The 11,993-nt window shown below is 52.9% G+C and overlaps 1 long non-coding RNA gene across 1 annotated transcript; it reads left to right on the top strand.

Annotated features, from left to right (window-relative positions):
• The first annotated feature begins 2,600 nt into the window (after window positions 1-2,600).
• On the top strand, window positions 2,601-6,640 carry LOC148050043 (uncharacterized). Its single transcript, XR_015701772.1, has 3 exons — window positions 2,601-2,809; window positions 5,268-5,367; window positions 5,900-6,640. It is a non-coding gene; the product is annotated as an uncharacterized LOC148050043 (long non-coding RNA).
• Window positions 6,641-11,993: the final 5,353 nt, after the last annotated feature.

Genomic DNA, 11,993 nt, shown 5'->3' with positions numbered 1-11,993 from the left:
TTGCCCCGAGCCATTCCTTTCCCCTCTGGGCAGCAGCGGTTCTGCCGCTGCTACAGGCAGGCGCTTTCTGGACGGGCGAGGGGCTGGGACGACCGGAGGCTGCTGCACGCTCCAGTCCGACTGAGACGCTGTTCCCGGGGGACCTGGCGCAGGGAAAGGCGAGGGACTCTCCGCGCTGCCGGTGACTCTTCAGAAGGGAACCGCGCTCTGGTTTTAGCGGCAGAAGGTGTCGGTCAGGCAGCCGCGTAGCACCGTGCTGAGCGATGTGGCAGGCGCCTGGCTTGGTGGAGTCCAGGCGTGTTTCTCGCCTCGCAGTCTCGATGCCCAACCAAGCAGGGGGTTCAGGTTCCCAAAGCCTTTGGGCGTGGGAGCAAGATGACAGCTAGGTGTCTAGCAGCACAGGATTTCAGCCGTGTTGCTTGCTGCAAATGGCTTGCAGGCCAGGAGATGTGGAGAGGGGTCTGAAATGAAGAAACGGAGCGTGGAAGCGATTGTTTTAAGGCGGCAAATGAAGCAGCCGAAGGAGGCGAGCGGCCCCTCCAGCCTCCCGAGTCTCGCGCGCTGCAGGCGGCCAAGCGCGGGCGCCGCGCGTGCTGGCGGGAGCGGCAGGGAGCGCGGAGCTGCGCTGCCGTCCAGAGCAGCGAGGGAACTGGCAGGGCTCTACGGCCGTCTGGTGCGGCCAGCTGAGGGGCCGCCGTGCCCCTTTGCTTTCCCTGTTTCACGTCTCGTTCCTTTGCACGCCGCAGGGCAGGGCGGTAAGTAACATGGCGCAGCGTCTTGTTTAAGCGGCAAGCCCTGCGCGGGAAGCCCGGTGCGTGTGCAGGATGAGCAGAGGGCGGGCACCGCAGCAGAGCCCGAGGGGCGCCAGCGTATCGCTCGCTCGCAGATCGCGCGCTTGCCCGTGGTCTGCTCGCATGCAGCGCTTCCTGATAATCGTAGCTGCCCCTCTGACGCAAAGCAGCTTTCAGTGCCTTGAGGATGCCATCGGTGTCGCTTTTATTTTCTTTTTTTTTCTTTTTTTTTTTTTTTTACTAAAATCTCTCCAGGGTCTGTTGACTCGCTGGTGTCACTCTCCCACCCCTGATGCCACATGCAGATGAATCCAGCACTCCCGGGGGCTTTTTCTGGGGGCAAAAAAGCCGAGGCAAGGCAAAGGTATTGACCAGGTTCCCTGTGCTGCGTCCCCCGGCTGGGTGCTGGGGTGGGGGGCGCGGAGAGAAAGGGCCAGCAGCCGCTGCAAGCTGTCAAGTGCAGAGGACTGAAATGCTCGAGCCGCTTGGGTGCTTTTTGGTGGCGAGGCGATGGCTGTGGCTGCGTGGGCTGTGAGCGGGAGCAGGGGCAGAGAAGGGCGAGGCTTGTGACACCCCCCGCCCCCCGTAAGGCGGCGGCGGCGGCGGCGGCGGCGGCGGCTGCGGGCGGCCCCAGGCGGGCCGGGGGGCGAGTCCTTTCTCCCCGCGGGGCGCGGTCGGAGCGCCGGGCTTGGTGTGGTGCTGCCGCCTGGCGGCCAAAAGCGGGTACTGCAGGGCGGGAGCCGCGCAGGGGCGGTGGCGTCCCCGTGGTCGCCGGTGCCGGTGGCCGGTAACGGGCATGCGACAGCGCGGTGGCCGCGGGGTGCTGCCGCCGCAGCCGTTGCTGCCTCCCGGTAAGGAAGCGCCGCTCTCGCCGCACGGGAGGCGCTTGCCGCTGCTAGCACTGCCGCGTCCGCCTCCGCTGCAGCCCCGCCCCGCGGCGTCCGCCTCCGCTGCAGCCCCGCCCCGCCGAATGCCCCGGTCCTGGTGTGGAGCGGCCCCGCCCCTAGCGCCGGGCCCCGCCCCTGGATGCCCCCGGGCAGGGGAAGGGCACCACCCCTAGCGACAGGCCCCGCCCCTGGAGACCACGCCTGCGCACTGTGTTGGGGTGGAGCTTAGCCGCGGGGGGCGGAGCCTAGCGGTGGTAAGGCGGAGCTTTGCCGTGCGAGGGCGGAGCTTCACTGGCGCATGCGTGCTGTCTCGGGGGCGGAGCCTTGCCGGGGGGGCGGCGCTTTGCTCTGAAGGGCGGGGCTTTGCCGCGGGTGGGCGGAGCTTGCCGTGTGAGGGCGGAGCTTAACCGGCGCATGCGCGCTGTCTTGGGGCGGAGTTTTGCCGTGGGGGCGGAGCTTTGATGTGAAAGGCGGAGCTTTGCCGCGCATGCGCGCTGCCTCGGGGGCGGAGCTTTGCCGCGGGGGGGCGGAGCCTTGCCAGGTGAGGGCGGAGCTTTGCCGGGTGAGGGCGGAGCTTGACCAGCGCATGCGCGATGCGTCGGGGGCGGAGCCTTGCCGCGGGGGGGGCGGAGCTTTGCCGGGTGAGGGCGGAGCTTGACCAGGGCATGCGCGATGCGTCGGGGGCGGAGCCTTGCCGCGGGGGGGCGGAGCTTTGCCGTGGGAGGGCGGAGGTTTGCTGTGAAGGGCGGAGCTTTGTCTGCGCATGCGCGCTGTCTCAGGGGCGGAGCTTTGCTGCGGGGGGCGGAGCTTTGCCGTGGGAGGGCGGAGGTTTGCTGTGAAGGGCGGAGCTTTGTCTGCGCATGCGCGCTGTCTCAGGGGCGGAGCTTTGCTGCGGGGGGCGGAGCTTTGCCATGGGAGGGTGGAGCTTTGCCGAGGGGGCGGAGCTTCACCGGCGCATGCGTGCTGTGTGCAGGGCAGAGCTTGGCTGCAGAGGGCGGGGTTTTCCGCTGGGAGGGCGGAGCTTCGCCAGCGCCTGCGAGGTGCATCGGGGGCGGGCATCGCGCCGTGGGTGGAGCTTCCCCCCGCGGAGGGGCCAGCGGGAGCCCGGCTGCGGCTGCAGGCAGGGAGGAGGTGAGCGGGGAAAGTCCCGAGAAGGGCGGCGGTGCCTGGGGGGGGAGCGGCCGGGCCGGCGGGAGGCACGGAGCGGGGAGGGTGCGGTGCCGTGTGGGAGCCGGGCGGGTGGGGCTTCCCGGGGCCGGGCGGCGGGGGGGCGCCGCGCCGCTCCGGGGCCGGGCGGCGGGGGGCGCCGCGCCGAGCTGAGCCGCGCTGGTTCGATGCTGGGCGGGCGCCGCGCCGGTGCGGGCCGGGCGGCGGGGCAGCGCCGAGCCGCGCCGGGGCCGGGCGGCGGGGCAGCGCCGAGCCGCGCCGGGGCCGGGCGGCGGGAGAGCGTCGCGCCGAGCCGAGCCGCGCCGGTCCGGGGCCGGGCGGGCGCCGCGCCGAGCCGCGCCGCTCTGGGGCCGGGCGCCGGGGGCCGCCGCGCCGATCTGAGCCGCACTGATTCGATGCTGGGCAGGCGCCGCGCCGGTCCGGGGCCGGGCGGCGGAGAGGCGCCGCACCGAGCCCCGCCGGGGCCGGGCGGCGGGGAGCGCCGCGCCGAGCCGCGTCGGTCCGGGGCCGGGCGGGGGGGGAGCCGCGCCGGTCCGGGGCCGGGCGGCGGGGCCGGGGCCGGGCGGCGCGCCGAGCCGCGCCGGGGCCGGGCCGCCGAGCCGCGCCGCTCCGGGGCCGGGCGGCGGGGGGGCGCCGCGCCGAGCCGCGCCGCTCCGGGGCCGGGCGGCGGGGGGGGGCGCCGCGCCGAGCCGCGGCGCTCCGGGGCGGGGGGTGCTGCGCCGAGCCGCGCCGCTCCGGGGCGGGCGGCGGGGGGCGCCGCGCCGCGCCGGTCCGGGGCCGGGCGGCGGGGGAGCGCCGCGCCGCGTCGGCGCCGGGCGGGGGCGGGCAGCCGGAGGTGTTGGCGGGGGCTGCCCGGAGCCGCGCTGGGGGCTCGGCGGGGCTTCCACGTGCGGCGGCGGCGGGGGGAACGGTGTCCCCGCAGGGTCCCAAAGCACGGAGGGTTGCGTCTCGCGGCATCCGGGGCTTTTGGTCGGTCACGTTGGTTCCCCGGGGCATGCCGGGAGGTGTAGTTTCTAGGGCCGTGGCTGCCGGGCAAACCGCTTCCTTTTTTGCCTCCTCCTTTCCCTTGCCTGCGGGGGAGCGGCGGGCCGGCGGGAGGCACGGAGCGGGGAGGGTTCGGTGCCGTGTGGGAGCCGGGCGGGCGGGGCTTCCCGGAGCCGGGCGAGGGGGGGCGCGTCGGGCCGGGGCCGGTGGCGAGGTGAGCCCGGAGTTGGGCGGGCGCCGCGCCGGGGCGGGGCGGGGGGCCCCGCGCCGAGCCGCGCCGCTCCGCTCCGGGGCCGGGCGGCGGGGGGAGCCGCGCTGGGGGCTCGGCGGGGCTTCCACGTGCGGCGGTGGCGCGGTGAACGGTGTCCCCGCAGGATCCCAAAGCACGGAGGGCTGCGTCCCCTGGCATCCGGGGCTTTTGGTCGGCCACGTTGGTTCCCCGGGGCATGCCGGGAGGTGTAGTTTCTAGGGCCGTGGCTGCCGGACAAACCGCTTCCTTTTTTGCCTCCTCCTTTCCCAGCGTCACCTTCTGCGTCCCGGGAAGAAAATCCCGCGTGGGTGATTCCGCTCGGCGCTCAGGTAATCGCGTGTCTGGGGCTGCGGGAGCGGGGAGAAACCCTTGCCGGGTCAAGGACGCTCCAGGGGCGCCACATCAAAGCCAGAGGAAAGGCAAAGCCGCTGCCCGTGCAGAAAAGCCGATGACAAATTGCAGCTGAGAGAGCGCGCCGCGTTCCTGCAGTGCTCCCTTGGCAGTTTCGGCTGTTTGCCTTCCGGGCAAAAGAACAGACTTTCCTCTAGGAGAAATGAAGAGCTGCCTGTTCCCTTCTTTAGGGTCCGGTGTTTCTCTTCTGGTCGGTCGTGCTACTTTGATGGGCGAGCTGGAAATAGCCTGTTGTTTTGATACGCAGAACTAAATTGTTAGTAACATGCGGTGTCAGTAGAGTTCATTTTGGAGCACCTAGGTGCCAGTGGAAACGTCAGGAATGAAACGCGATGGAAACCGATCTTTAAACTTTAGTTTTCCTTGGTTTTTCTTTGCCATCAGAGCGTCGATGGCACGGTGGCCTGTGGCTCGGTGCACGTTCTGTTCCGTGGAGCCTTCGGTCTAGGACTTTGAAGTAACAAAGTTTGTCCTTCCAGAAAAGGGCTAGTCGCTCCTAGGATTGAGGTGTGGGCTTGGAGAGTCTCTTAAGCACGTGCCTAGAATTAAAGCCGAATTTCACTTCCTGTTGCTGCTGTTTGTCTTCACTTTCATTCCTTTCGCCACGGCTCCATCGTGAGCGGGAGCTCTGAATCATCCCTTTTTTTCAGTCTCGCACACGTTTTTTTACCCAAGGAGGTGCTACGTTTAGAAGTTAAGGAGTTTTCTCACAAACGCGTCGGTCGATGCAATTGCGTTGTGATTGTTAAAACCCCCAAAATAACACCGGTCTTACAGATCTGGCCTATTTCTTCTGAACACGGATTCGTCGCGTGCAGATCGGGATACAGATCGTCTGCGCTTCCTGCTCTGTGGAGGACACTGTGCTGAGACAGGGGTGAGCTCCCAAAGGAAAAAAATACAAGGTCATGGGGTTTTTTTGTTTGTATTTGGGGGCGGGGGGGGGGGGTGTATTTAAAAGAAAAAAAAAAAAAAAGAGTGGAATGTTGACTGGTGGCAGCCTGCAGAGCTTTTTTGCTGCCCGGCCTCTCCTTTTCCTCTCTTGAAGTCCTCTTTCGTGGCTGTAATTGTCGTTTGGAGAAGTTCGGAAGAGCAGTTCAGGGACTTGCCTGGGCCCGTGTGCTAGTAATACCAGGAAGGGAAACGCTTGAACCGGTAGCAAAGAAGTTGGCTCCAAGTAGAGGTTCTGAAGGAAGAACAACGATAACAGGAAGCAAATAGCAAGTTACCAAAAAATGGGCGCGTGTCAAACGCCTCCGAGTTTTATTGCCGAATGTTGTTTGGCAATATGTTCCAAAGGGCTATTTTTTCCTTCGCTCGGCTGTAGCCTTCGCAAGACTTCACAAAACCGGGCAGCTTGGGACTCCTCCCCAGCTTTATGCTACAGGTTTTTTTTCCTCTCTCAGCAGAGTGTCAGCTGCCGCCGTTTCACCGTGGTCGCCCTTTCTTCTGCCGTGAAAGCGCAAGACGGACGGAAAGGCTGCGTAGCGGTCTGCGAGTACAAGGTACGTCCGCGATGCGTGTCCGCGTTTTTCCTAAGGCGCTTGGAGCATGGACTTCAAAGTTAACGTCAAGAATGCGCCAGCTCTCCTTCCTTCTGTAGTTTTTCTAGGAACTATTTTAACGCAGATCCTAAAAGGAAAAGAAGGTCTGCGCTGGAGCGTGTTCTGCCTGTGCAAAGCCGACTTCCCTCCGTTTATTTTGCCTTCCTGAAAGCGCAATCTTCTGTTTCTGTGCGCTTACTAGGAAATGATATCGGGAAAATAGTTGCGTCCTAAAAGAGGAAAGACGCCGTTTGTAAGAGTTCAGGCGTTCAGAAGAAACAGGCTTTGTTTTCGTCATAGAAGCTGTGTGCTTTTTCAGTCAATAAGTTTTGAAAATATCTTAGAGTAGTACTTGAAAAGCTTACTGAGATACTAGCGTCCGTACTAAAAGCGATCCAGGTCCAAGGAGAGACGTGGACAAAAGAGGAGGAATCGGCCTCGAAAATTCGTGTGTGTGATCAAAAACGTTCAAAACTGTAAATACGGGTGTGAGGCATTGCAGTAGAGAAAAATCTCTCGCCTTTATATATATATATATATATATTTATATATAAAAATAATATTCATATGTATATATACAGTATTCATATATATATATATATATATATATAAAAAGAAGGATTTCCAAATACAAACCTATATCTGCTGTATTATATAAATGATTCAAAAATAATTTTCTGTCTTTTTCCATTTTTTCCGTCTCCGTTTTAGTTCACCGATGCGGGTTTTTAAATCACTTCCTGATGTCCTGTTTTTTAATTTTCCCAATTATTTCTTGTCTTTCCTTAGTGCCCTTGCTTTTTAAAATTTTGTTTCTGCATCTCTGTTTTAGTGCACTGTCCCTAATGCTGATTGCTTTTTAAGTTTTCTTTCTATGCCTCCTTTTATTCCGTTCACTGTCTTTATTTTGAATGATTTCTTGTCTTTCCTTAGCACTGTCGCTTTTAAAAATTTCTGTCTATGTCTGCATTGTAGTTCAATGTTGCTACTTTGTACTGCTTTCCTCTCTTAATCCTTTGGCTTTTAAAATTTCTACTTGCATCTTGTTTGCTGTCATTAACTTTTAATTATTCTTTCTTGTTTTTCCTTAGTGCCATCACTTTTTAAATCTTCTTTTCCATCTCCATTTTAGTTCACCAATGGGATTTTAAAATTTTTTCCTTATTTCCTTAATCACCATTGCTTTTAAAAGTTTGTCTGTTTTTATACCATTTCCTGTCTTTATTTTGATGTATTTATCTTTAATTATTTTTTTGTCTTTCCTTAGTGCCCTACCTTTTAAAATTTTCTTTCCACAGCTCTCTCTTAGTTTGTTTTCTTTTTCTTTTAGTTTTCTTTCTATGCCTACTTTTATCCTGTTCACTGTCTTTATTTTTTAATGATTTCTTGTCTTTCCTTAGTGCCTTTGCTTTTTAAAATGTCTATTTATGTCTGTGTTGTAGTTAGCTGTCACTATTTTTTAGTGCTTTCCTTTCTTAATCTTAATATTTGGGTTTTCCTTTTTTCCTTTCTTAATCTTGATCATTGGTTTTTAAAATTTTCTACTTTTATCTCCTTTGCTGTCATGAGATGTTAATTATTTTTTCTTGTTTTTCATTACTGCCATTGCTTTTACAATTTTTTAATTCTACATCTCTCTTTTAGTTCACAGTTTCGATTAATTTTTTCCTTATTTTCCTTATAGTTTGCCATCGCCGTTTTTTCATTTGCTCAATATGGCTTTAATCTCCATTGCTTTTAAATTTTCTGTCTCCTTTTATCCCCTTTGCTGTCTTTATTGGGCTCTAGTTAATTATTTCTTGTCTTTCCTTGGGGCCCTCCCGTTTTAAATTTTCTTGCTCTGCCTTTCGTTTGCTGTCCCTAGTTTTTAGTTCCCTCCCCTTCTTTTCCCTAATGCTCATGGCTTTGCAAATTTTCTTTCTCTGCCCACTTTTCTCCTGTTCACCATCTGTAGTTTTGAATGATTTCTTGTATTTCCTTAGTGCATTTTTTTTTTTTTTTATTTCTGCATTGTAGTTCACTGCTGCTATTTTTTAGTTCTTTCCTTTCTCCGTCCTTTGGCTTTTAAAATGTTCTACTTTTATCCCGTTTGCTGCTGTTAGTTTTTGATTGTCCTTTCTTGTCTTTCCTTAGTGCTATCGCTTTTTAGATTTTCTTTCATCATCTCCATTTTAGTTCAGTGATGCTATTTTTGAATGTTATCCTTATTTCCTTAATCACAGTTTCTTTTAAAGTTTTCTGTCTCCTTTTGTTCCAGTAGCTGTCATTATTTCCCTGTATTTATGTTTTAATTATTTCTTGTCTTTCCATAGTGCCCTCACTTTTTAAATTTTCCTTCTCCATCTCTTTAAGTTCACTGCCACTATTTTTTAATTTTTCCATTTATTTCTCTAATCCCTGTTACTTTTTAAAATTTTCTTTTATGCCGTTCCCAGTCTTTATTATGCTGTTCTTTTAATTACTTCTTGCCTTTCTTTAATTCCTTTGCTTTTTAGATGTTCTATTTTAATCTGTTCTAGCCTGCTGTCTCTATGTTTTAATTTTTCCCTTATCGCCCCCTTTTAAAATGTTCTTTCTATGCTTACTTTTCTTACTTTTGATGCCTTTATTTTTTAATTATTTCTTTTCTTTCTACATCTCGGTTTTAGTTCAGTCCCTATTTTTAAATTTTTCCATTTTATTTCCCTAATCCCCCTTGCTTTTCAGATTTTTCTACTTTTACCTCGTTCACTGTCTTTATGTTGCTGTCTTGTCTTTTAATAATTTCTTGTCTTTTGTTAGTGCCCTTGCTTTTTAGAGTTTCTTTCTGCATTTATTTTAGTTCACTGTCCCTATTTCCTAATTTTTTCCTTTGTTTCCCTAATTCCCCTCTGCTTATTAAATCTTCTTTCTATGCCTACTTTTATTACCTTTGAATTTTTTTAATAATTTCTTGTCTTAGTGCCGTCACTTTAAAAATTTTATTTTTACATCTCTGTTTTAGTTTGCTCTCCTTTATCTCATAATTTTCCCTTTATTTCCCTAATCCCTGTCGCTTTTAAAATTGTCTACGTTTATTCCCTTTGCAGTCTTTATTTTGCTGTCTTTTCTTTTCATAATTTCTTGTCTGTCCTTAGTGCCCTCGCTTTTTCCATGTTCTTTCTCCATCTCTGAGTTTGCTGTCCCTATTTTTCAATTTTTCCCCTTTATTCCCCTAGTTCCCCTCTGCTTATTAAATGTTCTTTCTATGCCCACTTTTATTCCCTTTGCTGTTGTTTAAAAAAGTATTTCTTTTTCTTTCATTCGTGCCGTTGCTTTTTAAATTTTCTTTCCACATCTGTTTTAGTTCGCTGTCCCTATCTTTTAATTTTCTCCCTTTATTTCCCTCATACCCATCACTTTTAAAACGTTCTTTCCCTGTCTACATTTTTCCCTTCGATGTCTTTATTTTTAATTATTTCCTTAGTGCCTTTGATTTTCAATTTTCTTCCTATGTCCCCGTTTCAGTTCAGTGCCCCTACTTTTAAATTTTTTCCTCTATTTCCCTAAACTCTGTTGCTTCAAAAATTTTCTACCTTTATTCCGTTCACTGTCATTATTTTTTAATTATTTCTCATCTTTCCTTAGCGCGGTCGCTTTTTACAATTTCTGTCTCTCTGCATTTGTTTGGTTCGCTGTTGCTATTTCTTTAATTCTTTCCTGTCTTAGTACCTCGGCTTTAAAATTTTTGTTTCTATGTCTACTTTTATCTCGTTTGCTGCCTCTGTGTTTAATTTTCTTTCTGTTTGTCCTCTACCCAGTTGCTTTTGAAATTTTCTTTCTACATCTACTTTGATCAAGCTCCCTATCCTTACTTTTTAATAGTTTTCGGTCTGTTGTGTACCCCGTTGCTTTTAAAATTTACTTTGTATGCGTCTCTCTCTTTGTCCCCCTTTCTTTATTTGGTAGTTTTTTCTTGTCTTTCCTAAGAGACGTGGCTTTTATTTTTCCGATGTCTAATTTTATCCCATCCAATGCGCTTATTTGTTAATGCTTTCCTGTCTGTCCTCCAGCCTGTGCTTCACTTCATCTCTTTTCTTCGTATGTCTCTCTTTAGATTGCCATCTCTATTTTTTTCATTTTCCCCTCTCTTTATCCCTCGGCTTTTAAAATTTTGTTTCCATATGTAATCTGGTTTGCTGTCCCTGTTTTTAGTTCTTTGCTGACTGTGCTGTACCTCTTGGCATTTTCAAGTTTCCTTCTAGGTCTACTTTTATCAAGGTCCCTATCCCTGTTTTTTAATTCTTTCCTGTCCCATCCTTTTTGAATTTTTCTCTCTCTCATCTTTTACGCAGTTTGCTCTCCCTGTTTTTAATTTTTTCTGGTTTTCCTTACCCTGTCGCTTTTAAAATTTTCTTTTTATGTCTCCATTTATCTAGTTCCCTTTCCCTTATTCTTAATGCTTTCCTGTCACGTACCATGTTGCTTTTAACGTCTTATTTCTATCTCTCCATTTATCTAGTTCCCTGTCCCATTTTTCTTTCCTGTGTTTCCTGTAGTCCATTGTTTTTTATTTTCCCTTTCAAATCTCCCTCTACATAGCTCCCTTTAACAATTTTTTACATGTCCTGCCTCTCTGTCCTGTTCCCTTTCTATTTCTCGCTCTGTCTTACATTCTCTAATTTTTAATTCTTGCCTATGTTTGTTGCTTTTTAATTTCTATTTCTATGACTGCCTCTATCCAACTTCCTGTCACTTTTTTTTAATTCTTTTTGCTTTTTCCCCCTTTTGTACTTCCCTCTATCCGCCCCGCCCCGCCGCTGCCTGCGTGGCTCTTATTCTCTCTGTCCCTCTCTGCTGTTCCTGTTGTCCCGCTCGGTCCCTTCTGTCTCTCTCCCCTGCCCCCTGTTGCTCCCTGTTCCTGTGGGATCTCCCCATCCTCCTCCTCGCTGCACTCCATTTCTCTCTCTCTCAACACCCTTGTGCGGTTCCCCGTCCCTCTCTTGTTCCCAGTATCCCGTTTTCTGGCTCCCTGTCCTACTGCTCTTCTCTACCTCCCTCCATCCTTCCTTCTGCTTTCCTCGTCCCTCTTTTCCCTCTGTCCCGCTGCCTTTGGGCACCAAGCCTCGTAACCAGCTCGTTGCTGGGATTTCTGATGGGCGTGAAGGAACAAACATTTGCTGCCTCCTTTGTGACCCCAGATGTGTTTCCAGCCCCTGGCCTCTGGGTGAGCGGCTGCGGTTGGGTCCAGGGGACGCAGTGATGTGCTGTGGGGCTGGGGTGATGGCCTCAGTTCCTGATGGGTTCCAGCTAGGGCAGCCCAGGTGGGACCCATGAAGCGAAGACGGGGCTGGGCCAAGTAGCTGGCACAGTGCTGCGGTTTGGATTGAGGATGAGAACAATGTTGGTAACGCACTGACGTTTTGTTTGTCGCTAAGTAGCGCTTACACCGCTCAAGGACCTTTCAGCTTCCCGTGCTCTGCCCGGTGCGCCAGAAGCTGGGAGGCGCCACAGCCAGCTCAGCTGACCCGCGCCGGCCGAAGCGCTGTTCCCTCCCGTGTGACGTCACGCTCGGTAGGGAAACGGGGGGTCGTTGGCCAGGAGTCAGCGATCGCTGCTCGGGGACGTGCTTGGCATCGGTCGGCGAGTGGTGAGCACCTGTAGAGTGAATCGCTTGCTTTGTATACTGTTATTGGTTTATTATTATTACTACTAGTACTATTACTACTATTCTGTTGTCTTTTCCTTCAATTGTTAAACTGTTCTTCCTTTAACCCACGAGTGTTCTGACTTCCACCCTTCCAATTTTCTCCCCCGTAGCGGCTGTGTGGTGCTTAGCTGCTGGCTGGGGTTAAACCACGACAAAAGCTTCTGTCTACTTGTATTCCGTTTGCCGTTTCCCTTTTTTAATTCTTCCTTGTCTCTATTAGTACCTTTGCTTTTTCAATTGTCTTCCTACGTCTCTCTTTTAGTTCACTGTCCCCGGTTTTCATTTTTTTCT

This window comes from Nipponia nippon, unplaced genomic scaffold (genome assembly GCF_047370975.1).
Source record: "Nipponia nippon isolate SJK-2023a ecotype South Korea unplaced genomic scaffold, ASM4737097v1 scaffold_90, whole genome shotgun sequence".
Lineage (NCBI taxonomy): Eukaryota > Metazoa > Chordata > Aves > Pelecaniformes > Threskiornithidae > Nipponia > Nipponia nippon.
The sequence above is the reverse complement of the archived record's forward strand: the minus strand, read 5'-3'. Positions and strand labels throughout refer to the sequence as shown.